The sequence below is a fragment of the Mesocricetus auratus genome, unplaced genomic scaffold (assembly GCF_017639785.1).
Source record: "Mesocricetus auratus isolate SY011 unplaced genomic scaffold, BCM_Maur_2.0 Super-Scaffold_100022, whole genome shotgun sequence".
In the NCBI taxonomy this organism is placed as follows: Eukaryota; Metazoa; Chordata; class Mammalia; order Rodentia; family Cricetidae; genus Mesocricetus; species Mesocricetus auratus.
Window position 1 is genome coordinate 28,531,059 of NW_024429203.1, and position 25,696 is coordinate 28,556,754.

Sequence of the window (25,696 nt, forward strand, 5' to 3'; positions counted from 1 at the left end):
CCACCAACTCATACCCAATTTTTAAAAATCTCTGTAAACTCTTCATTAGAAAAAACAATGGCAACTTCTGGTCCTTTTTAAGCTTTGCAGAATTTTTTTAAATGGAGTTACAATCTATGAAGTATGCCCTGATGAGTGCTCTGCCTGGCAAATTACTGACTTCATCTCAGTGCTCATTTGAATAGTTTGAAGCACCCACAGAGAATGTCCTGGCCACTTAGCATGTCCCATGAGCTGGCCCTGCACTCTCTCCTGCCTGTGTTCTGTCCTTCCTCTTGCCACTCCCTCCTCCGCACTGTAGTTGGGCTCCAGGACCACTGGCCTTCTCAGTGCTTCGCACACAACCAATGCTCCATGCTTCCATTGTCTAGCCTGTGTCACTCCCATACTGGGTCATCCTCCTTTCCTCCCCTTCCTCATTGGCCACCTGACTCCATCAATCCCTCAAGATCCTGTGAAGACATCCACTCCTCTAGGCTTCTCCGAACCCCACACTGGGCCAGCTGTCTTTGTTCTCTGTTCCTGGATCTTCATGGGCATAACTTGCCTACTGTCCTATATTTGATTGTGTGCATGATTTACCCCAGGAGACTGTGGCCCATTCATCTGTCTTTGGCCCCTGACGTGCTGCCTGTGCCTTGTGTGTAGTGAATGTCCAGTCAGTCTCAGTGCCCTGTGGTGTGTGGAACTCAGAGCATGCCTCTCCTCTACCTTCAGCAAATACCCTGATCCTATAGGGTTGTCTCAAAGATCATGGAACATTTCCTTACCCCATGGCCATGCGAGTATACAAGGGACCTTGCTCAGGGGACTTGGAGTGACTGTTGAGGGCCAAAATCTATAGCACATACTTTCTCTTCTTCTCCTCTCCTCCTTGCTCTCCTCTCCTCTTACTCCTTCCCCTTCTCCACTCACTAAATCAAAGGGAACACTGGCACTTATCAAAGATAAAATGACACTAAATACCTCACCATGCCTGTTGAGCAGTGGACAGAGAATAATGAGACCTTAAGTAATGGGCAGCTTTTGGAGGGAGGGATGAATGAGGGGGACTTGTTTCTGGTGATGGGCACTGGACTTCCTCATCCCTTGCTGCCTCTGGCAGAGCCTGTCTGAGTCAGCAGGCACTTAACACCCAAGATTCAGGGGGGAAAAACCCTTGGTCACTGTGTACTTGGGGAATGGGGTCAGTAGTTAAATAAGTTCTTCACAACCAATATAAAATTATGTCAGTGCTTAACTGTGTCTTGTTCAGTTTATATGCTCGCAGTCTAACTAATGCCTAGCTTTCAGAATATGACTGATGATAGTCTTTCAATAGGGAAATGGAGGTCATTAGGGGGAGTCATAACCCAACATGACCAGTGTCCTTACAAAAAAGGAGAATTTGGACAAAGATATTATAGAGAGAAGATTATGCATTGACTTCTCAAGAGGCAACAGAGGAAAGCAGCCCTGCCTACATCTGGATCTCATTTTTTTTTTGGAGGGGGCTTCCAAATGTTTGAGCCAAAACATTTCAGTGACTTAAGACACGAACATGAATCACTTTAGTATAGGTGGGCATATTCAGGCGATCCTTGAGGGCTACGGCAGACCCGAGTGCCATGTGTCATCTCTGGGAGCGCTTCCTCATACCATCCCCATAGGTTATGGCCCTGGTGCCTATTTAAGGACCCTCTTGTTTTCATTGGTCTCCTCCACATCTCTACAAAGGTACTCGGTTTTCCAGTTGCACCCTATCTCAACTAGGCTCCTAGATAGTTACAGGTTATCTTTCCTTTCTCATTTCCAGGGCCTGGGACAGAGACGGAGCCCAGCAAACAAAGACCATCTTGATGAAACACAGTGGGCTCTGCTCTGGGTGTTTCCCACCCGTAGTTCGCTCCAGCCCTTCTGCTTGTGCACTGCCCTGGTTTCAGGCGTTCAGCTCTCCTCCTCTCCTACAGCCTGACAATGCTGGAAAACAATCCTCAGAAGGAGGTAGTTAGAGATGCAGTGGCCTACATGGGGAAAGCGAGATGATTGGTTCCTTTCCTGTCAAATTATATGATTGGCCGACTGGCTGACTGAGTAGACCCCTGTGATTGGCTCCCTGGGTGGTAAAGGAGCCAAATGAATCCCTTCCCTTTAGGCGGTTCCTGCCAGCTTTCTGGGTGAGTGAGCAGAGCCTGTGGTGGCTGAGCTTGCTTGTCAAGTATGTTTGCTTCAGCCTCAAGGTGCAGAAACGGCTTCTGCACACTGCCCTTCTCCAGACCTGCAGGAAAGGGATTAGCTGCGGGTCAGTAGGGGTCTAGTACAATCTTTCTCTGTTGGGCAAACAAAACAACTATTGATATTCCTGCTTTCCCGACTTAACACCTTTAACTGGAGGCAGAAAATCAAACCAACCAAATCACAAGCACCCCCCCTCCCTTCTTCCCTCCCTCCCTCCCTCCCTTCCTCCCTCTCCCCCCCCCCCACACACCCTCAGGATTGGACCCTTGCTTTCCTTTTTTTCTGCAAGTTAAGAATGAGGCTTTCCCCCTGGACTGCGGGAGAGGATTAGCAGGGAGAATGAGTGAGTAGCTTCCCACCCTTAGCAGCCTGGATGCGTTTCCTGCTATTCCAGCTATTCCAGAAATGTTGGGAAGTCTGCAAAATGGTAATCATTACCACTATAATTATGTTTTCAAAACCCTGTATTATTAATTAATTAGTTATTTTTTCCCTCACATGTTACACTTTGTCAAGATAAGGGAAATGTTGTCTGGGGCACTCAGTGGCTTGATCAATAGGGAGGGGATGCTCTAGACCCAGGGAACTAACAGATCTGCTAGGTGAGGAAGAGGCACCAGGGAAAGGGCTGTGTATTCATGCAGTAAAGCCAAACCACAAGTTTAATTCTACAGAGTAGAAAATCATCACGCAGCCCTTCTATTCCAACCTGCCCCAGAAAATTATTCCTGTTCTCACTGGCACAGTGGGCATGTGTCTGCTCCCTGGGAGACTTCTGAGCTGGACAGGAATCAGTAGGTGACAATGTCTGTGGTCCTAGATGAGGGTGGCGACTGGCAAGGACACGCCTTTTTTGCTACGGCACTGGGGTAGAGGCATGGGAAGCTGAGCCCACTCATTGGTCATTTACTCCAAGGGACTTTCTTGAGCTGCCCACTTCAACACTGAAGCTGGGCTTTAGGTCCTTTACACTTCTCTGGTCCATTCTTGATCTCCTGTTATGCCAGGTAGATTTTCTGTGTTCATTTTGGTCTTGTCAAAATAGCACTGAGTTTAAAAATATAAAGAGTAAAACTGCTTTGTAGGAGAGAAAAAAGCAAGTAGGCTAAATAAATGGGTGTGTCTGATGGGAGACGGTGACAGCCTGAGTTTGCATTTGATCCCTGTCCTCCTCACTCGTCTCTAACTGCTGTATGTTGCATCCCTGTGTACCAGCGAAGCCACCTTTTGTGAGTCAACAGAGCTGCGGGTCTTAGTTAGGGTAGCTGCACATGAGAAGAATCCTTAACAAAGAGTTTCACATGACCCTAGTAGGCAGCAAGCACTCTGTAGATGAGAGCAGTCGTGACTGTTAGTAAAGCCTGGGGCAGGAGTGCAATGAAAGGAAGGTTCAATCCATCTCCTTCAAATGCCTGGGAAAGTCCTTCTCAGCTGCGGTTCAGATTTGTCTGTCTCAAGGGATAGGAAGTCTCTACTGACTGCCAATTGACAATGGAGATCTCGTGGGAGGGGCTAGGTAGGGATGTGTCTCTTGAACCTTTAGTGCTGTACTAGCTTGAATGATCCCTCTGAGACCTGTGTATTTCCTTTCTTGTACTTAATTTGAAATTTCACTCACAGACTGAACCTGAAATTTTACTAGTGACTAATCCATGTGACCGCTAGAAGTTTGCTCTGGTTTCCTGGGGCTCACACAAATGGTAACACATGCGTGGTTTAAAACATCAGAAACATGTGCTACGGAGATGATTCAGTCTGTAAAGAGCCTGCTGAGAAAGCATAAGGACCTGTGCTTGGATCGCCGACACCCATGTAAAAGCTTCTCATGGCATTGCATATCTGAAACTCCAGCACCTACAGGGTGGAGAACTTATTAGCCACCCAGGATAGTTCATCAGTGACACCAGCTCCAAAATTTAAGAACCCAAAGATTTGACTCCATTCTATGTTGACTTAAAGTCAGAGAGTTTTTACAGGCCCTTGCTCTTTCAAGGTGAAATAATAAAAATATGGATACAACAGTATGTTTGGCTTTAGGTGTGGTTGCTGCATGTCTTGCCTAAACAACAGAATACTTAGCTCAGGATATGGTTACTTGATGCTTTGGGTATTGAAGAGGTAATTACTCTGTTCCTTGTATCATTGGAAAGGAGTTCTTTTGCCTTGTCCCCCTCTTTTGATGAGAGTATGAAGTATAAAAAACGCCTTTGAACATTAAAACTTGGGCAGATTCAGTATCTACTGAATGCCCTCCCAACTCTCTATCTTGGTTCTTTCCTCAATTTGCACTCCCCTACTCAGGTATGAACTTGGATTAGCTGGTAGGTCCCAGACAGATGATGCCCTGAACGAGAGTCACAGCACCAGAATCAGGTTTGGGAAGATAGTTGAACAGGTAAAGTGCTTGCCAACCAAACGTAAGAACTGGAGGAATACGAATACGGATCCCTGACCAGAGGTAAATCCTGGGCAGGTATGGTAGCCTGCCTGTGGTCCTGATGCAGGAAGCAGAGGCAGGGAATCCCATTGAACAACCTGGATAACTAGGCTAGATAAACTGATAAGCTCTTAGATACTCAAGCCTCAACATGTAAGGTAGACAACAATTAAGCCTCCACATGCATGCACATATGTGCATATGCACCTACACACATGTTCTAGCATGCATATGCACACTCATGTATCAAAAATATAAGATTAATAATGATTGGGAATAGAAGCTGAAGTCAACTTTTGACCCTCATGTGCACATGCATGAACAAGTGCACACACACATACACATACACACAACATAAATAAATTTTAAAATAGAAACCACCAGAAACTCACAGTTTGAGAGAACAACAATCCAAAAAGAAGACTGAGGAAGCCAATGCCCCCTTCTTCATCCTTGGGCAGTGTGGTAGTTTGGATGTCCCCCCATAAGTTCATTGGGAGTGTAACTATTAGGAGGTGTGGCTTTGCTGGAGTAGGAGAGGCCTTGTTGGAGGAAGTATGCCACTGTGCAAGTGAGCTTTGCAGTCGCCTACGCTCAAGATATGCCCTAAGTCTCACACCACTTCTTGTTGCCTGTGGGTCAAGATGTAGATAGAGCTCTCAGCTCCTTCTCCGGCACCATGTCTGCCTGCATGTCACCATGTTGCATCGTGGTGATAATAGACTAATCCTCTGAAAATGTAAATCACCCAATTAAACGTTTTTCCTTTATAAGAGCTGCCATGATCATGATCTCTTCACAGCAATAGAAGCCTAACTAAGACAGACAACTCCAGGCATTAATTGATGTGGCAGGGCCACTCTGGCTGCCTTCTCATGGCCACACAGTCATCTGCTCTTTCTCTTCCTCTAAAGGCCAGTGATGATGTTAGGCTAGGGGTTCACTCTTTGATAGGATGACCTTATTTTAGCTTAACTAATTACACCTGCAATGACTCTTTCCAACTTAAGGTCACATATCAAAATACTTATTAAGACTTCACATCTTTAGAGAAGAGGAACTCAATCGCAGGGACAGGTTTCCCTCCATCTTCCCTTGGGCCCTCCTAGTGCATCTACCCAGCTTTGGCTTCATGAGCCGAATGCAGGGCACAGTGAGAGTTCTAACAGGAACACTCCTCCCAGCAGGGCCTGTCCACACTGAGTGGGCCACCTACTTACTTATTCACTGACCTTAGCGTCTCTGAACACTTCCCTGCGTCTGGTCTCCTACTCCAGGAACATGCCTTGATTCTGCCTGACTCTGACTGGCTCCACTTCCAGAGTTCCCCTGTTGTCTGGAGAATGTCTAGCCCTGTGGCCCAGACACTTTCAGTCATTATGAAAGAAGGGACAGAGGCAACTGTAGGTGGGATGTTTATTGTATTCCTAGTTGGCTGGTGTCAATTGGCTTGTGTCAAAGGAGACAAGTTGATGGCCTTCTTATTTTTTTCCAGAATGATCTAAATGTTCTGTAATTAACCTATTAGTTTTAATTATACACCTGTAGTCATTTATTTGCTAATCTGAAACCCAGAACACTCCAGATTCAAAGAAAAGATTCCCCACCAGCCCCCACCCTTTTCTCTTCCCCCTGTGAAGTGTTGAAATCACTTGTCAACACACAGGGAATAATAATAATAAAAAGAGTGACATCTGATCAGAGAAATGGGGAGTGGAGAAGAGGAACAAAGCCCCACTGCAATCTAGCTGATGGAAGCCTCCTCCATATTCATCAGGAAGGCACCAGCTGAGCCCTCCCCTGGTGCTTGCCCAAGGCGAGCAGGGACAAGCTGGCCTGCTGGTCAGAGCTGCCTGCTCCATATCCAGCCTGGTGCCTTTAGGACTTCATGGCTCAAGTCTTGCATCAGGACCTGCAGAGAGCCCACATGGGTGTTGTTATTGTCAGTTTCCAGCTGCCTAAGATCCTTGACAGATGAAGTTTATCTCCAAGATGACTCTCTGAGTGTAACCCATATAAAGAGAAAAGACACATATGTTCACATGCACATGTATGATAGTACACACACACACACACACGCACACACACGCGCACACACACACACAGAGTGAGAAAATCAAGGATCATGATAAGTTGTAGCCACCGCAAACCTTACTGATATATCAGTGATGGTAACTTACTTGTAAATGTGACAAAAAGTAAGGTAAGTTGTTATTACTTTTAATGCTTTATATGCAGTCTGCAATCCACCTTTTCCTCACTCTGATGAAGGAACACTGTCAGAACAGAGAGAAATGTATAGTTAATAGATGTAAGTTCTTCCAGTTTTTTCTATGTAAAAATACAAACCTAACCATGAATACAAATGTTAGCCAAAATTGAGTGTCATTGTCTATACGCGGTGTCCTAAACACTAGGCATCTTGGCTACTTGATCCTTACAACAGCCCTTCAGAAACGGTTACTATGGTTATCCCATTTTATAGACAGGTAGAATGATTCTTACGGAGGTAAAATGTCGTGCCCACAGTCACAGAAGCAATGCACTATTGAACCAGATTGTGGACTCTGTTGGATTCCCAAGGGTCTGACTGAAACAACTTGGCTATTCCCCCTTTCTAGGGCAATCTTATGACAAAGCAATTGATTTGAAAATTTTGGTACTGACTTTGGGTAATTACTTATGACATCCTGCACAAATTAGCCTGAGAACTGCTGGTGGAGAAAGACAAGGGTGTGAATGCTAGAAAGCCAGTGTGCAGGTCTTAATTTCACTTTGTATTGTGACCTTGCTCAAGTCACTCCTTTCAGTACTCAGGTCCCCCCCAGGATCCCTTCCATGTAGATGTGGCTTTAGGCACTTGCTTTTGAGTGGCAAAGGGCTGGATTGGAAAGGGAAGTGCCTGACTTTGCATAGGGCCTCCCTACAGAAGGAAATATGAGCAAAAGGTTCTGTAGGTAAACTGGGACTAAGTGTGGGACTTAGGCCAGTATTCCAGCATGACTCATCCCTGGTCAGAAAGAACCAAAGGTTTCTAGACGTTCAGTCAAGGAGAAGGGTATTTGCAAGACAAGAGGTTAGTGCCCCTGAGGATTGGATGATGCTAAGTCCCAGCAAAAGAGGTCCTAAGCCAGTGGTGAGAACTGGAGTGGTCTTTAACAAGAGCATGGAACTGGAGATACGGTAATGGTAGAAGCCAGAAGACTTAAGAAGATGTGGAAACTGAGAGGTTTAACTCAAGATTTTAAAAATGAAAATCTCCTGAAACTGAGGACAAATTTTGTATGCTCACTCACTGGAGCCCCTGATCCCCATGCATTTCCTTCCTCCAGTTCTGCTTAAAGTTTCACTGCAATGACCTTAACCAAAACAGAACTACTGTCACAACGTACCCTTCACATGAGACAATGCTTTATCTGGAGTCCTGGGAGCCATGACTAGCCCCTTTCAAGTCTAGGAGAACACCATTGGGTTTCCCCACCTGGAAGTCTGTTTCACGGATAGTGTTCATGCATGCAGACCCCTCTCCTACGTCCCCTTGGGAAGTGCAGGTGCCACTTTGATCATAACATCCTGAGCAGATCCAGCTCTGACAGGAGGAGTCTATTTGCAGCCATACAGGCCCTATAAAGAAGGGTCGAAAAAAGTAATTAAATGGCTAATTTGATCCTTGGTCCTTTCTTCCCAATCTCTATTCACCCAAGATGTGTAAAACATAATGAATGGAGCTTTGAGCTGGACAAACCACCTGCCATTTCAAGCTTGGATGTCTCTCTACCCTCCTTTTTCTTTTCTAGGTCCCAGAGTATGATCTCCCTTTTGACACTTTGCTGGGGAAGCTTCCCCAGGAATCATAGCGCCTTCCTCTTGGCTGAAATTCATCAATAACAATCTTGTTCCATTTCACCCCACTGCTTAAAATGGACCCACACATCTAGGAATTGAGTTAAATGTGGTAACACCTCATTTATCTGGGCATCCTTAGAATTAAAAAAAAAAACTAACTTGATAACTGAGGCTTATCCTTCCAGGAATCAAAATGATGTCTTTTTAAAATTCATCATTTTTAGTGGACATTTTTCAAAAGCACCTTCCACACTTGCCTTCCAGTTTGACAGAGACCACAGGTTGTCATCTGTTGGGCGGGCAATCTATGTCTGCTGCTGAGCTGCTCTGACTCTGTTACCTAGGATCAGCTTCCACTCCTCAGGCTGTTGAGTGTCCATGCCTGACGGCTGTTCTTCCCAACTGTTTCTCAGTGTGCTGCTGTGGGTACTGGGGAGCAGTATGTCCTACATGCATTGAGGCCCTCTATGATACCCTGAAGGGTCAGGTGGAACCGAGGTGGAATTTTATGATGCCTGCTTTGGGGTTGTCAAATGCTTTAAAGTTTACCAGAGTGCCTAGTCTCTTCTTACTGGGCTGATAGAGAAACTATAGAAAATTGTAGTTACAGACATTCAGAGTATGTAAAATCCTCAGTACCTTTCTGATGGACTTGAACTGCAGGCAGCATGTCATGGAGGAAAAGACAGGAAGACAGTGTATTTGCTCTGTGGGACTCTCTGTCAGGCCTACCTACACACTGTGCGTTTACATATCACTATATGACTCAGACATACAGGGACAGCTGCCCCTATGTTATTAAGAGCTAAGGGGAGGATCCACAATGTTAACTAATTTCAGAATAAGAAGCTGATTCAAGTCTCCCTGGCATTAAAGCTTATTATCATTCATGCCCATTATGTTTTCCTAAAAATTAAAATTATTCCTCATTAATGAATAGGATATTATGGGAAGCTCCAACATAAATGTTTTAGCAGCAGGGAAGCCCTTATGGAGGTCTAAGCTTTCCTGGGTCTGAAGGCTCTTTTGGATCCCTGGAGCTCCAAGGAATCCACTAATCATACCTCGTCCCTTCTAATTCTTCAGACGTGCTGATAAAGTGAGAGTTTGCATGTATGACCTAAATAAAATTGCTAATCACATCAAGAAAGTGACAACCTAGATGGTCATTCTCCAGAAGATCTGTTATGGAGGTATCCAATTCAGCCTAAACCCTCTATGGTATATGGCCTCACTCGAGGAGCAGAAATTGTTTGTTTGGGTTTTATTTACTTATTTGTTTGTTTGTTTTTCAAGACAAAGTTTCTCTGTATGGCTATGATTGTCTTGGAACTCGCTCTGTACACCAAGCTAGCCTCAAACTCACAGAGGCCTGCCTCTGCCTCCTGAGTACTGGGATTAAAGGCATGTGCCTTGATTACGTGGCGATATTTTGGATTCTTATACAGACCAGAGTGACTATTCTGGCGATTTATTAGGCCAGCATCCTTGAGACCCAGGCTTTTCTTAGTTGGTAACCATTCCTTCTCCTCAGCACAAATCGTCTCTGTCAGTCCGGGAAGCAGTGTTCTGTAGACCATCCAGCATCCACAATCTATGACATGTTTGAGGACTCCTACCTGAGTCTCAGGGGCCAAATGGCACAGCAGGCCTGGAGGGGCAACACCACTGGCCTCCATATCCACAAAGGGGTACACAACCAGTAGCAGCAACTAGATGGGTTAATGTGAAGAGTTGATTAGTGAAGGATTGATTTAAAAGTTTACAGTGTGGAGCCAAAAAAAGTGAGATTATAATTCTGGCTCTTCAGAATTTAAATTAAAATTCCTTTTAAATTCCTAAGCCTGAAAATTCAAAGTTACAAACATGGGCAATCAAAAGAATCTTCTCCATGGGATAATATGAGTCTAACGTGGAGCAGTACCTCTCTGGAACCTGGTACATTGTAAGAGGTTCACATCAGTTGGTCACTGTTGCTATGGTTGTTGTTAATACCATTACCTAATCAGGCAGAAAACCTAAGAAATGAGAAGTAATCCAGAGTAATAATTAAAGAGCAGAAAGCTACATAGGACCTAGTTATAATATTTAAATTAATTTAACAATGATTAGCGTAATTATCCAAATTTTATTAGGGGATGCCGAGCCTGGGGCCTACTCTCCCAGTGGAGATACCGAGTGGATAGACGTTTTGGATTTGAGCACAAGAAAAGGTTAAGTAGCCCTCTCTCTGTAGCCAGAACTGAGCCATGGAGTCAGAGAAATGCCATTAAAGCAGAAGGAGAGAAGGAGGAATTGAACAAGAGCTCCAGCAGAGGAGCAGGCACCTGAAGGAAAAGAGGGTGAGAAGAAATGAAGGAAAGTCGAGCATTCTCAAGGCTGGGGAGGGAGGAGTCAAGAATAGGCTGCTGTTGAATGCTTCAGTGTCAGAGCATGTGGTCCTGAGACTGTTGGAACCTCAGTGGGGACAGTTTTGTGCACTGAAGCCTGATTAGGTCTGGTGGATGTAGAAGATGTGGAGCGAGGGTTCTCCATTATTAGCACAGCCCACTCTTTCCCAGTGTCTTGATGAGACTTCTCATGGGGATTGGAATGCCTGTGAGTCCTGATGGTAAATGCAGTGGCAAGGAGTAAAAAAGGGGGCCCCTCCTCAGAGCCATCCCTTGGCAAAGTACTCTTTCGGAGTGGATTTCATTTGGAGGGGGAAATGAGCTAAAAGTCCCCAAAGTCTACAGACATGACTTTCCCTGCCATCAGTGATGTGGCTGGTATCAAGGAAACGGAGCATTGGGTACGACTTTCTTTCCCATTTACTGTGGTGCACAATCATTGTTTCACGTCACATAGGGACTGTCCAGACTCCTGGGGACACTCGCCTGCCCTGGAGAACTTGGGGCCACGCCCAGTCTGGTCTTGCTGCCAAGTGCCATGGGACAGGTGGCCTGGGATGAATCAGACAGCTAATTAGCACTCTGTCCCCGCCTAAAAGGAGCCAGAGATGCATAAATTGCTCCCAAGAGGGAGAGAAAGAGGCAGAAAAAAAAGGAGGTAGGGAAATCAACAGAAGTTACATCAGAAAACAACATCATCCAAACATCGCTGCATCCCAAACCAGCAGGGTTCCACCTGCACAGTGACAGAGGTAGCTTGCACCTCACCCGTGTCATCAGCTTACTTTCTATAGTGAAATGCCACCTCCCTTCTCAATTGTGGCAGGAGATTGCTGTCTTATATCTCTGTTGTTTCTTGTCACATAGCTCTGAAAATTTATTACATAAAGTCAACATCTAAGTTGATCCTCAGCAAACCCGTGTTTTTCCCAGGTAAGAGTCACATTGGGGCAGTGGCAGATTTGATATCAACCTCGAGGATTAAGGAAACAATGGGATGCCGAGAACAATGTCTCAGAGCAGTGAGTGATAGGGAAACGTCTAGAGTTGTGGTTTAATCATGGCTCAGCCCCTAATGGCCTGGCTGTCTCTGACCAGATCAATCAATTTTCTTTATAGGGGCTTGGGTCCAGCTACCTACATTAATGACATTAAAGTATCTACGGGCCTAAGCTCCTCCTAAGACAAAACTTTTATGTTCCTGTCCTTGCACCCTAACTTTTGAGTCTACCATTCCTGCTGATCTCAGTTCTGTGTGGGCAGACACAGTGAGAAAGGAACCCGAGGAGGGAAGAAGCACGAGGTCATTATTCACCTGAGAGACAGGAAAGGAAGTCTTAAGTCTGTAATTAAAGATGGCTGCCCACAATGAGCTCATCTAGTGCCCAGAGCTTGGCTTTCAGGGTATTTCTCTAATAAAACACTCAAGGTTCCTTGGAGAAATGGCTCATTCTAGGATTGAGGTATGGATGCACACAAGAAATGTGAGAAAACCACACACACACACACACACACACACACACACACTGGTGAGGGTATGTATGTCACAGGGATGTAATTGAATGCATGTCCATAGACAAAATTGGAAGAATTTGAGGGAAGAAAGTAAAGGAATATTTTATCAACAACCAAGTTATAAAATAAATATTCATGTGCCTATATTGACAAAAGCAAAATGATCGAATGAACATGTACATACATTTTCTTGTCAACATGAGTTACGTGACTGACATAGACCATGTTCACCCATCTGAGGTAGGATTAATTAAGTTCTACACTTTAAAGTCACCTTTTATCTCCTCTTTACATATTATACTCTTTGGGAAGCAATCACCATGTCAAGCCCACAATTACAGAGTAGAGAGATACACTATTGAAGGCAGAGTATCCACAGAAATGACTAGAGATTCTTCTACACAAAAGCCTGGCTCTTCTCTGCTCAAGACTGCTTTTCAGGTGTGTCCCACCTGTGGTTCATGGTCTGCAAGTAGACCAGAAAAGCTATGAACATGGCCCACCATAAAACTGTAAATTTACTTAAAATATTTTTTTTGCAATTTCTTTTGGAACTCAGGTGTACAGTTCTTAAGTGTAAGTGTTTTAGATGACAGTGTCAGCATCATCTCACATTGTTAAAAGGTTGGACACACTTAGTAGAATTCCTCAAAATGGTAAAGGTGACGCTGGGTAGATAGTTTAGTCAATAAAGTGCTTGCCTTACAAGTGTGAGGAGCTGAGTTCAATCCCAGGAGTCCATGTAAAAACAAAAACAAAACAAGACAGATGTGGTGGCGCACACTTGTAATTCCAGCACTAGGAAGTGGAGAAAGGCAGATCTGCAGGGCTCACTAGCCTGCCTAGCCTAATTGGTAAACTCAAGACCAGTGACAGACTCTGTTTCAAAAACTAAGGCAGAGCCAAGGTAACGGCTTAGCTAAAAGTGCTTTCAGCATCAGCATGAGTGTCTGAGTGCAGACCCCAACACACACTCATGTGAAATCTGGGTGTAAGTGAGTGTCTGTAACACTGGTGCTGGGGAGGGGAGAGACAAGCAGATCCTTAAAACACAGTGTGTTGTGATACCTTAAACTGACCCCTATCCTCCTCATGATGTGTTTACATTTGCATGGAAACCTGAGCATGCCCATGTGTATATCCACATACATGAACACACACACACACACACACACACACACACACACTGTCAATGTACCAAATCCAATGAAAGCCTGAGAAACTGACAGCCAAGAGGAACCTAAAGAAACAGCACAGCTACCAACAATATGGTGTCCCACTAAGTGCCTGAAGACAGAAGAAAAAAATAATAGATAAAAACTAAGGAAAGATTAATAAATTGCAGAACTAATATCTGCATCAATACTGACTCATTCATTATAACAAATGTTGTGATGTAAACTGTTAATAACAAGAAAAACTGGGTCTTAAGGAAAGCAGAAATTGTGCCATCTTCATGAGGTTTAGTGGAACTCAAACTGTTCTAAAAAATAAAGTGTAGCCGGGAGTTGGAAGCACATGCCTTTAATCCCAGCACTCGGGAGGCAGAGGCAGGTGGATCTCTGTGAGTTTGAGGCCAGCCTAGTCTACAGAGTGAGTGCCAGGATAGTCTCCAAAGCTACACAGAGAAACCCTGCCGTGAAAAACCAATATTTATATATATATATATATATATATATATATATATATATATATATGTCTTGCCCAAATCACATGTTTCTAATTAATTAAATCATCAGATTGGTTTAGGCCTGAGTAGAGTTGTTTTGTAAACTTAAAACCAAGTGGTGGACCATTCTAATTGTCAAAGGCTTTTTCAGCATCTAGTGAAATGATCATATGATTTTTGTTTCTCAACTTGTTTATATGGTGGAATACACTGATGGATTTTCATATGTTGAACCATTCCTGCATCCCTGGGATGAAACCTACTTGGTCATGGTGGATGAGTCTTCTGATGTGTTCTTGGATCTGATTTGCCAGTATTTTATTGAGTATTTTTGCATCAATGTTCATGAGGGATATTGGTCTGAAGTTCTCTTTCTTAGTTGTATCTTTGTGTGGCTTGGGTATCAAGGTTATTGAAGCCTCCTAGAAAGAGTTTGGCAAAGACTCTTCTGCTTTTATTGCATGTAATACTTTGAGGAGAATTGGTATAAGCTGATCTTTGAATTTCTGGTAGAATTCTGCATTGATCCATCTGGTCCTGAGCTTTTTTTGGTTGGGAGACTTTTGATGACTGTTTCTATTTCCATAGGGGTTATAGGTCTATTTAAATTGCTTATCTGTTCTTGATTTAATTTTGGCAGGTTATATCTATCCAGAGAGTTGTCCATTTCCTTTAAATTTTCGAATTTTGTGGAGTACAGGTTTTCAAAGTATGACCTGATGATTCTCTGGATATCCTCAGTGTCTGTTGTTATGTCCCCCCTTTTTTATATTTTATTTATTTATTTATTTATTTTTATTTTCCAGTTTAAATTTAGATAAGAAACGAGGTTGCTTCACAAGTCAGTTCCAGGTCCCTCTCCCATTCCCTCCCCTCCTCCCTTGCCCTCCCCCCAGCCCCCCCCCCCGTTATCCCCTCATTCCCCCAGGGAGGGTGAGGCCCTCCATGGGGGTGTCCATAGTCTGTCATTTCATATAGGACAGGGCCTAGACCCTTCCCCAAGAGTTCAGGGTGAGAGTGCACCTCACATTGTTCTATGGGAGTCCAAAGTCCATGTGTATACTTGGGATGGGTACTGATCTGCTGCCCAAGGCTCAATAGATTCCCTAGGCCTCCTCACTGACACCCAAATTCAGGGGGTATTGATCAGTCCCATGCTGGATTCCCAGGCTGATGCCTGGGTTTCAAGAGTTAACCTTTGTCTAGTCAGCTGTTTCTGGAGGTTAAACCAGCCTAGTCTTAATCCCTTTGATCACCAGTCCTCCCTCTCTGTTACTGGCTTTCTTGAGTTCAGCTCAGTACTTAACCAAGGGAGTCTGCCTCTTCTTCGATCAGCCACTAAATGAAGTTTCTGTTTCCCAGACTCTCTGGCCATAGGATTGTAGGCTGGCACTCCCCAGATCTATGTCTAAAATCCATATATGAGAGAGTACATGCCATGTTTCTCTTTTTGTGACTGGGTTACCTCACTCAGGATGGTTTCTTCTAGTGTCATCCATTTGCCTGCGAATCTCATGATTCCATTATTTTTTTCTGCTGAATAGTACTCCATTGTGTAGATGTACCCCATTTTCTCTATCCACTCTTCGGGTGAGGGACATCTAGGTTGCTTCCAAGTTCTGGCTATTACAAATAAAGCTGCTATGAACATAGTGGAACAGACATCTTTGTTATATGAATGGGCATCTTTTGGCTATATGCCTAAGAGTGGAGTTGCTGGGTCTTGTGGTAGGTTTATTCCCATTTTTCTGAGGAATCTCCATACTGATTTCCAAAGTGGCTGAACCAGTTGGCACTCCCACCAGCAATGGAGGAGTGTTCCCCTTTCACCACATCCTCTCCAGCATAAATTGTCATTGGTGTTTTTGATTTTAGCCATTCTGACAGGAGTGAGATGGTATCTCAGAGTTGTTTTGATTTGCATTTCTCTGATGGCTAAGGATATTGAGCACTTTCTCAAGTGCCCCTCAGCCATTTTAGACTCCTCTATTGAAAACTCTCTATTTAGTTCTGCAGCCCACTTTTTAATTGGGTCCTTTGCTGTTTTGGAGACTTGCTTCTTGAGTTCTTTGTAAATTTTGGAGATCAACCCTCTGTCAGATGTGGGATTAGTGAATATTTTTTCCCATTCTGTGGGCTGCCTTTTTGTCTTGCTGACTGTGTCCTTTGCCTTACAGAAGCTTCTCAGTTTCAGTAGGTCCCATTTATTAATTGTTGATCTCACTGTCTGTGCTACTGGTGTTATGTTCAGGAAGCTGTCTCCTGTACCAATTCGTTCAAGGGTACCACCCACTTTCTCTTCTAAGAGGTTCAGTGTGGCTGGATTTATGTTGAGGTCTTTGATCCATTTGGACTTAAGTTTTGTGCATGGTGATAAACATGGATCGATCCGCATTCTTCTACATGCCAGTCTCCAATTATGCCAGCATCATTTGTTGAAGATGCTTTCTTTATTCCATTGTATATTTTTAGCTTCTTTGTCAAAGATCAGATGTTCATAGTACGTGTGGGTTAATACCCGGATTTTCAATTCGATTCCATTGGTCTACCTGTCTATTTTTGTGCCAATACCAAGCTGTTTTCAGGACTATAGCTCTATAATAGAGCTTGAGGTCAGGGATGGTGATGCCTCCGGACGTTGCCTTGTTGAACAGGGTTGTTTTGGCTATCCTGGGTCTTTTGTTTTTCCATACAAAATTGATTATTGTTCTTTCAAGGTCTGTGAAGAACTGTGCTGGGATTTTAATGGGGATTGCATTGAATCTGTAGATTGCTTTTGGCAGGATTGCCATTTTTACTACATTGATCCTACCTATCCAAGAGCATGGGAGATCTTTCCATTTTCTGAGGGCTTCTTTAATTTCTTTCTTTAAAGATTCAAAGTTCTTACAATACAGGTCTTTCACTTGTTTGGTTAGCGTTACCCCAAGGTATTTTATGTTGTTTGTGGCAATTGTAAAGGGTGATGTTTCTCTGATTTCTCTTTCAGCCCTTTTATCATCTGTATATAGTAGGGCTACTGATTTTCTTGAGTTGATCTTATAGCCTGCCACTTTGCTGAAGGTGTTAATCAGCTGTAAGAGTTCCCTGGTAGAGTTCTTTGGGTCATTGATGTAAACTATCATATCGTCTGCAAACAGTGAAAGTTTGACCTCTTCCTTCCCAATTTGTATCCTCTTGATCCCCCTTTGTTGTCGTATGGCAATAGCTAGAACTTCAAGTACCATGTTGAAAAGGTATGGAGAGAGTGGACAGCCTTGTTTTGTTCCTGATTTTAGAGGAATTGCGTTGAGTTTCTGTCCATTTAGTTTGATGTTGGCTGTTGGTTTACTGTATATAGCTTTTATTATGTTTAAGTATGTCCCTGTTATCCCAGATCTCTCCAAGACCTTTATCATGAAGGGGTGTTGGATTTTGTCAAAGGCTTTTTCAGCATCTAGTGAGATGATCATGTGATTTTTGTTTTTCAGCTTGTTTATATGATGGATTACGTTGATGGATTTTCGTATGTTGAACCATCCCTGCATCCCTGGGATGAAACCTACTTGATCGTGGTGAATGATTGTTTTGATGTGTTCTTGGATCCGATTTGCCAGTATTTTATTGAGTATTTTTGCATCAATGTTCATGAGGGATATTGGTCTGAAGTTCTCTTTCTTAGTTGTATCTTTGTGTGGCTTGGGGATCAAGGTTATTGAAGCCTCATAGAAAGAGTTTGGCAAAGACCCTTCTGCTTCTATTGTGTGGAACACTTTGAGAAGAATTGGTATAAGCTGTTCTTTGAATTTCTGGTAGAATTATGCACTGAGGCCATCTGGACCTGGACTTTTTTTGGTTGGGAGACTTTTAATGACAGCTTCTATTTCCATAGGGGTTATAGGTCTATTTAAATTGCTTATCTGTTCTTGATTTAGTTTTGGCAAATGATAGCTGTCCAGGAAGTCATCCATTTCCTTTAAATTTTCGAATTTTGTGGAGTACAGGTTTTCAAAGTATGACCTAATGATTCTCTGGATTTCCTCAGAGTCTGTTGTTATGTCCCCCTTTTCATTTCTGATTTTGTTAATTTGCGTGTTCACTCTCTGCTGTTTGGTAAGTTTGGACAAAGGTTTGTCTATCTTGTTGATTTTCTCAAAGAACCAACTCTTCGTTGCATTGATTCTTTGTATTGTTTTCCTGGTTTCTACTTTATTGATTTCAGCCCTCAATTTGATTATTTCCTGGCGTCTACTCCTCCTGGGGGAGTTTGCTTCTTTGTGTTCTAGAGCTTTCAGCTGTGATGTTAATTCTCTGGTATAACTGTTCTCCTGTTTCTTCATGTGAGCACTTAGTGCTATGAAATTCCCCCCGTAGCACTGCTTTCAAAGTGTCCCATAGGTTTGGGTATGTTGTGTCTTCATTCTCATTGAATTCGAGGAAGTCTTTAATTTCTTTTTTTTATTTCCTCTTTGACCCAGGGATGGTGAAGTTGAGCATTATTCAATTTCCATGAGTTTGTAGGTTTTCTGCAATTTGTGTTGTTGTTGAATTCTAATTTTAAGGCATGGTGGTCTGATAAGATGCATGGAGTTATTCCAATTTTTTGTAGCTGCTGAGGTTTGATATGTTGCCAAGTATGTGGTCGATTTTTGAGAAGGTTCCATGTGGTGGTGAGAAGAAGGTATATTCTTTTTTATGTGGATGAAATGTTCTATAGATAATCTGTTAATCCCAGTTGGGTCATTACTTCTATTAGACCCTTTGCTTCTTTGTTGAGTTTCTGTCTGGTATTCCTGTCTAGTGGTGAGAGTGGTGTGTTGAAATCTCCCACTATAACTGTGTGGGGCTTTAGATGAGATTTAAGTTCTAATAATGTTTCTTTAACGAATGTGGATGCCTTTGTATTTGGGGCATAGATGTTCAGGATATATACTTCATCTTGGTGGGTTTCACCTGTGATGAGTATGTAATGACCTCCTTCATCTCTTTTGATTGATTTTATTTTAAAGTCTAGTTTGTTAGATATTAGGATTGCTACCCCTGCTTGTTTCTTGGGTCCATTTGATTGAAAAATTTTTTTCCCAACCTTTAACTCTCAGGTAATGTCTGTCTTTGAGGGTGAGGTGTGTTTCTTGTATGCAGCAGAAGGAAGGGTTCTGTCTTCGAATCCATTCTGCTAGTCTGTGTCTTTTTATGGGTGAGTTAAGGCCGTTAACATCGAGGGATATTAATGACCATTGATTGCTCATCCTTCTTCGATTTGCGATGGTTGTTGTTCGTGGAATTATGTGTGGAATTTCACCCCTTTGTTCTTTTGGCTGTTGGTAGAGAGGGATTCTCTAATGCTTATGTTTTTCTGGTTGTAGTTAGCTTCCTTGGGTTGTAGTTTTCCTTCCAAAATTTTCTGTAGGGCTGGGTTAGTGGACACATATTGCTTGAATCTAGTTTTGTCATGGAATATCTTGTTTTCTCCGTCTATAGTGATTGAGAGCTTTGCCGAATTTGCGTGTCATCCTTGCGCAGGGGCCATGCTAATCTTCTCTGTATCGTTCCAATTTTAGTATATGTGCTGCCGAAGCGAGCACGTTATGTCCCCCTTTTAATTTATGATTTTGTTAATTTTCATGTTCACATTCTGCCGTTTGGTGAGTTTGGATAAAGGTTTGTCTATCTTGTTGATTTTCCTCAAAGAACCAAGTCTTTGTTACATTGATTCTTTGTATTGCTTTCTTAGTTTCTATTTTATTGAGTTCAGCACTCAATTTGATTATTTCCTGGTGTCTACTCCTCCTGGGTGAGTTTGTTTCTTTTTGTTCCAGAGCTTTGGTTGTACTGTTAATTCTCTAGAGTGACTATTCTCCAGTTTCTTCACGTGGGCACTTAGTGCTATGAACTTTCCTCTTAGTACTGCTTTCAAAGTGTCCCATAAATTTGGGTATGTTGTATCTTCATTCTCATTGAATTCTAGGCAGTCTTTAATTTCTTTTTTTTATTTATTTCTTCTGTGACCCAGGAGTGGTGCATTTGCACATTATTCAGTTTCCATGAGCGTGTCTGGTTTCTGCAATTTGTGTTATTGTTGAATTCTAACTTTAAAGCATGGTGGTCTGATAAGATACATGGAGTTATTCCAATTTTTTGTACCTGTTGAGGTTTGATATGCTGCCAAGTATGTGGTCGATTTTTGAGAAGGTTCCATGTGGCGCTGAGAAGAAGGTATATTCTTTTGTGTTTGGATGGAAAATTCTGTAGATGTCAGTCAAACCCAATTGTTTCATAACTTCTATTAGTTCCTTTGTTTCTTTGTTAAGTTTCTGTCTGGTATTTCTGTCTAGTGGTGAGAGTGGGGTGTTGAAGTCTCCCACTATAAGTGTGTGAGGTTTTATGTGTGGTTTGAGTTTTAGTAATGTCTCTTTTACAAATGTGGATGCCTTTGTATTTGGGCCATAGATGTTCAGAATCGAGACTTCATCTCCTGTGATAAATATGAAATGACCTTCTTCATCTCTTTTGATTGATTTCAGTTTAAAGTCTAGTTTGTTAGATATTAGGATTGCTACCCCTGCTTGTTTCTTGGGCTGTATGGCCCTTTTGTGGTAACAAGGGCCCATGACATAAAACTCAGGCCCTTGCTGCTACAGAACCATGGACCCAGACATGGCCACAGGTGATGGCCCAGATTCCAGGCATCCCTGTGGCCCTTGGTGGCAACATGGGTCACAAACATCAACACAGGCCCCAGCTTCAGTAGGACTACTGACCTAGATATGGCCGTAGGCAGCAGCCCAGTCCCAGACATCACCCTGGTCCCAGGTGGCAAGCAGGCTACCCACTTCAGCCCATTCCTCACCACCCTCACCTCTTCAGATCTGCCTCTTCCCACAGCATGTGAACTGCTCCACCTCTCCTTCCCTCCCATTTCTTCACCACACACTTGCTCATCACGCTGGCACTCGCCCACCCAGCACTTGTGACACCCAGCAGGCCTGTGGAGGCCTCACATTTGGGATTTCTGTTCTTTGCAAGCAACTCTACTATTTCAAATGTAAGAAATAATTTCAAAGGAAGATAAGAATGGGAGCAATAAGAAAAACAGCAAAATGGCCATTGGGTAAAAGCACTTGCTACCAATCCTGATGACTTGAGCTTAATTCTCAGTGGAGGTGAGGTTTTTTTTTTTTCATAGATTTGTTAGTCATTTGAATTTCTTCTTTTGAAATTCTATCCCATCGCCTATTTATAAATTGGATTTTTTTGCTGCTGAGTACTTTCTGTCCCTTGTGAATTGTGAATATTAATCTTCTGCCAGATGGGGAGTTGGTGAAGCTCTTCCCATTCTGTAGTTTGCCTTTCTACTCTGTTTCCATTGTGTGCAGAGGCTTTGTGGATCGATAAATCCCACCTATCCAAGTTTGCTTTTGTTTCCTGCACTTTAGGAATCTTAGCTGAAAAGTATCCCCTACGTTAAAGTCTAGAAGTGTCTCCCCTGTGTGTTCTCCTCTTATGCTTTTGAGTCTTACACTTAGGCCTTTGATCTACTCTGGGTTGATTTCTGTGCAATGTGAGAGACAGGGATCAAGTTAGGCTCATCCACATGTGAGTATCTGGCTTTCCCAAGAGGATGCACTGAAAAGTCTGCCTTTCTCCATGCTTCTTATGTCTGCATGGAGAATCATCAGGCTATAAATTAGTAGGTCACATCTGGGTGCTCTCATATGTTCCATGGGTCTATCTGCTTTTGTACCCAGACTGTGCTGTTCTGATAACTATTGGTTATAATATAGACACTGGGGAAACGGTGTGGGTGCTCCTCAAGAAGTTACATGTGAAATGTTATCAGCTAATCAAAGAAACACCTGCACATCTGTGCACATCTGTATATGTTCCTGCATTATTTATAATATTTATCATAGCTAAGGTGTATATGCCCAGTAATGGATGACTGAATAAAAAAGATGTAGTACATATATAGTCAGAGTATCAGTCAATAATAAAAAGTGATCTTCTGTAGCAGAATAGATTGAATTAGAGAACATTATGTTAAATGATGCAAGTCACACACAGAAAGGTGAATTCTGCATGTTTGCTTACATGTAGATGTTAAAAGACATCAATCAGAATTATATAACTGATTGCTGGTATGTCTTTAGTGGGAGGTTACATAAAGAGTACAAACAGCTGGAACTAATAAATTCTAGTATCCTTTAATACAGTGATTATAGTTTGAATCAAACTATCAAGTATTTTTATAAATAACAAAATAAGTTTTCTAGACCTTCCTTGAGGGGAGTGGTCTGCCTATGTATATCTGTGCTTGAACACAGTATGCACAGGGCACAGACCAGCAATGACCTACTAAGTACATTCTGTGTAAAAAAAATGTTATTCTTTATGTGGCTCATTTTATTTTATAATTACTATCATCTCATTACCAGGAATGGCATCTATCTCATTTAACAGAGATGAAAACGTCAGGGCTGAAAGATGGCTCAATGGTTAAGGACAGGTATTGCTCTTCTAAAACACCAGAGTTCAATTCCCAGCACCCAGGTTGGGCAGCTCACAACCACCTATTAACTCTAGCTCCTGGGGATCTATGCCTTCTTCGGATTTTGACAGCTTCCCCATACAGATGCACAGATACACACAAAATAAAAATTAAATCTTAAATTTAATTCAGGGGGCTGGGATGAGCAAATTGTAAATGTTCAGGTCCTTGTTCAAGGTAACATAGCAAGTACACAGTTGAGCTGTGTCCAGCTCCACATCTGGAAGCCCCCAGGCACCAACCAACCACACTGTGTGGGTAAGTACACGTGAGAGAAGCTCAGTCCATTCTCAGAACAATCAAGATGCAAAGGGTGTAGCATTCTACTAGATCTTAAAGAGGGAATGGGACTCTAGAAGGTGATTTCTGGATGTGAGGGTAGGGATAGTTGCAACTGAAAGTAAGAGTTAGGTCAGACTCAAAAGCACAGCCAAGGAATCTCAACTCATCCTCAAGCACAGACAGTATGTGATCTTCCAAGCTCTCTAAGCCAATGGGTAATATAATTAGAGCTGTTTGAAGATCATTCAGGCAGTATTAAAGAGAAGTGACGTGTTGAAAGGCTTATGGCTAGAGGCAGGGAGAGCAACTGTCAATATAAGAAAACAGTCAGGAGAGCATCCACTAAAATGTTGGTGTAAGTAGTGTTAACTGCTGGAAGGAGAGGATGGAGACATGAGTTATCACGTACTCAGAATCATCCTCCATGTCAAGAGTGAGAATGTAACCTGCTGCAATCATTATAGAAAACAGCATGAAGGGACCCCACAAACACAACCCCATCTTAGTTATGGTTTCTTTTGCTGTGATAACATGATGACCAAAGACAAATTGGGGAGGAAAGGGTTTATTTCATCTTACAGCTTCCATCATCCAGGGAAGTCAGAGCAGGAACTCAAGGCAGTAATCTAGGAGCATAAACTGAAGCAGAAGCCTTGGAGGACCGCTGCTTATTGGTTTGTTCTACTTGCTTCCTTATTCAACTCAGGACCATCTGCACAGGGGTGGCACTATCCCACTCCATGGAATGAGCTACTCACATTAATCATTAGTCAAGGAAATGCACTCCAGGCCAGTCTAGTGAAATGTTTTCTCAACTGAGTTTCCCCTTTCCCAAATGACTCTAGCTTGTGTCAAGTTGACATAAAACTAACCAGGACAGGCCACAAAACTAAAATTGTAAATATTGTAATATTCAGCTATACCACTTTTGGTTGTAATTGAAGGAAGCAAAGCCAACATACAACACATATTTATTCACAAGAGTCAAATTATGGAACAAGCCTAGGTGCCCATCAATAGATGAATAAAGAACATGTGATACCTACACACAATAGTGTATTATCCAGCCCTAAAGAAGAATGAAACCATGATAATTCAGAAAGTAGATGGAATTGGAGAATATTTTGTTACATAAAATAATCAAACACAGGAAGATGAGTATAAAATATGTTTTCTCTAATATGTGGGAACTAAATAAAACATAATCTGAAAAAAAGAAGACATTATTAGGGACTAGGAAGGGATCCAGCAAATAGAAGGAGAAGTAGGAGAGTATAGAAAGGACAGTAGACATAATCCATGCACAAAATTTGCAAGTATAGAAATAGCACAAGTATGAAGCCTTCCATGAGGGATCATCAAAGTCTGTCACATCAGTTGTGGCAAGACCTAGGCCCTCCCCCATGTATCTAGGCTAAGACAGTATCCCTCCATTTAGAATGTGCTCCTGAAGTCTGTTCATGCACTAAGGATAAATACTGATTCCACTGCCAAAGGCCGTATAGACTGCCCAGGTCTCCTAGCTGACACCCACAAGCAGAGGCCCTGGTTCGGTCCTATGCTGGTTTCCTAGCTGTCAGACTGGGGTCTGTGAGCTCCCATTTGCTCAGGTCAGCTGTTTCTGTGGGTTTCCCCAGCATGGTTTTGACCCCTTTGCTGGTGGGAGGTAGATGGGAGGGCATGGGAAGATGGGAGGGAGAGGGATCTTGGATTGATATGTAAAATAAGATTGTTTCTAATTTAAATAAAATTTATTTTTAAAAAGAAATATCACAAGGAAACTCAGGAATCTATTAATTAATACTTGCTAATTTAAATAAAATTAAGACAAAAACAACTGTTGGGAACTAACTGAATGAGAAAGAATAGACACAAATGAGATACAGTTTTCAGCCACAATTCCACAGTGCCCAGGTTTACAGACCCATTATAGGTGTTCAATAAATGCTTATTGGATAGAGAAAAACATGTAGATACTGCTCCCCTACTGCCTTTTTTCTTACTTTTTGTCTGTCTTCATGCATCCTTTCCAAAAAGACCACAATTACAATTTATACCCATCTAAGGATGAAGAAGTAGGAATTCTTTTTTTTTTTTTTTTTTTTTTGGTTTTACGAGACAGGGTTTTGTTTTGGAGGCTGTCGGTCCAGCCTGGCCTCGAACTCACAGAGGTCTGCTGCCACTGCCTCCCGAGTGCTGGGATTAAAGGCATGTGCCACCACCGCCCGGCTGAAGACATAGGAATTCTATGTCTTTCCACTCTTTCCTAGCCATGCTCCTCCTTTCTGGTGACCTCAAAGGAAATGCAGGTGACTTCCCAGAATTCCAGTGTGCCTTAGAGGAACGATATTCACAGATGGCTCCTGATCAGAATAACAGGGCCTGGAAGGAAGGCTGTTTCTCCAGGATTAAGGCAGGATCAGTCTATCCATGCACTTTACCTTGAATTCTACAGCATGTAACTGAAGACAAACTGTCAACTCATGTCAAGTCCATGATCAGGTTCTCTGCATTGCTGAGGCTCCAGAGCCTCTACCACTTTCTAACCATAGGCACGAAGGGATGAATGAATGAGTGCTAGACCAGGCAGCGGATGCAAGATGCGATTGTGATCAGCATCCACCTTGGACAGCACAGGGGCCACATTAGTTTCAACGCATTAGCATTTTGGGAAAAGAAGAAATGATGGTAGTGGCTAGCTGCCTTCATTTATGCCCCAGTGAAGAGTTGTCTTCCGCCATTTTTCTGCCTCTTTCTAGGTGTGGAAGCCTGGAGTGTCTCTGAAGGCTGGAATCAGAATTGCTTTTCCTCCA

General features: G+C 42.7%; 1 non-coding gene across 1 annotated transcript; it reads right to left on the reverse strand.

Annotated features, from left to right (window-relative positions):
• Window positions 1-19,530: 19,530 nt before the first annotated feature.
• On the reverse strand, window positions 19,531-19,638 carry LOC121133581. Its single transcript, XR_005870464.1, has one exon. It is a non-coding gene; the product is annotated as a U6 spliceosomal RNA (small nuclear RNA).
• Between the last annotated feature and the right edge of the window lie 6,058 nt (window positions 19,639-25,696).